Raw genomic sequence first — 1749 nt, 5'->3', positions numbered from 1 at the left:
AAAATATTTTTCTAATGCCAAAAAAAAAAATAACGAATTCCCTGCCATACATATCTAGTGACACTTCAAACCGTTCACAGTTCACACTGATTTACATATTATAAAAACTGTTCAAAAAGAAGAAAAACTTTTCTATAAGACATTTCGCGTTTGCCTTGGCACTCACACTAATCCCACCCAAGATGACTGAAGTATGGAAGTGGTCACATAGACTTGTTACACTAATAAGTAATGATAATAACAATAAAAAACAAATAGGAAGTGTCACCGCCTTCATCCATAAAGAAAATCACTGTCATGTTTTTATTCACTAATCAGTTATCACGCCATATTCTTATTATTCCCCTGAAAACAGTAGGGGATCAGTAATACAGATTGTATTTATCAATATATATTAAGTTTGGGTAAGACAATTTTTAATTTTAATAATACTAGATTAATATTTGCGAAAAATATTGAAGTTATTTTTAAATTATAAATTATGAATAGGATTTATCGTTTAGGTCAGAAATGATCTGATAATTTTACCAAGAATTTATTAAATGAAACATTTTAAACATTATTTCCATTATAATCGCTAAAAAAATAATAATTATACATATATAATACATGTTATAGTCTGTAAGAAATAAATCTGATAATAATATCTATAGCATGACCTTGGACACCAACACAATATTTGTCGAACTAATCGCGCCTGCATTGTTTTATGGCCATCACAAATATAATATTATATAGATAATAAACTAGATTGCTAACTAGTAACTATAGTGACTGCGGCTGTATGTTTGTCATTGAAATCCATTAAGACGTCATTTTCCACCTTCTTTGTGGGAATTTGATTCATGAACTAGGAATGTATATACAAATAAATATATATATATGTATATAGGTAGGTATGTAGATATAATATGTATACATGTATAATACCCTGATGGCTTAATAATAAGCAATAGCACAGAATGTTCAGGATGTTCTGAAATAAATTTCATAATTTCTACATATTATATTTACTTAACCTATTATGACGAGTTAGCAAATCTATATAGTTGATTAATCTATTTTATTTTATAAGATATCTGAGGGACTGTAGGTACTCAACATGAGTTAAGCTATCGTAGCGATGATATCGAATGATACCGATTGGCGATTACCAGGTATCCAAATGTACAAGAAAATGAGCTTCAGACCCGCGGGTTTTCACCACACAGTTGAATATAAAACTTTTAAATAACGTGTTACTAACATTTTTTTACCTATGGGCTTATTGCACGGGACGCGACACATGGTGTAGGTACTAAAAATCCGCTGAATTACTCATAGGTAGCAGAAGAAAGAATAACATGTATGGTATCATCCGTATACAATGATAATTGATAACCTACTAATAGCCTTACCCTCGTACAGTCGTACTCTCTAGCTAATAACACTCTAAAATAAATAAAAGGTTTCCACTATATACGTGTACGTTTACGTGCATATATTGACCGGATACGTTCGCTATGAACGGTTTCACAAACGTTTCCCATCGGTTAATACGGGTTAGATAACCCGGTAACCTGTATTGGTATTAGTTACCTTATATATTCTTAAGGCACATTCACAGCTACGTCGTGTGTCGTGTCGTGCGAAGGCTTGGTTATTATATGGTTACGACTGGTAACCAATATGGTTTAAAAGTTGAGCAGTAGTCAATTCTTGGTATACTCGGTTGCAACTTGGTTATTACGATTGATACCAAAAAAGTAA

This window comes from Acyrthosiphon pisum, chromosome A1 (assembly GCF_005508785.2).
Source record: "Acyrthosiphon pisum isolate AL4f chromosome A1, pea_aphid_22Mar2018_4r6ur, whole genome shotgun sequence".
Classification (NCBI taxonomy): Eukaryota; Metazoa; Arthropoda; class Insecta; order Hemiptera; family Aphididae; genus Acyrthosiphon; species Acyrthosiphon pisum.
Note: the sequence above shows the minus strand (reverse complement) of the source record.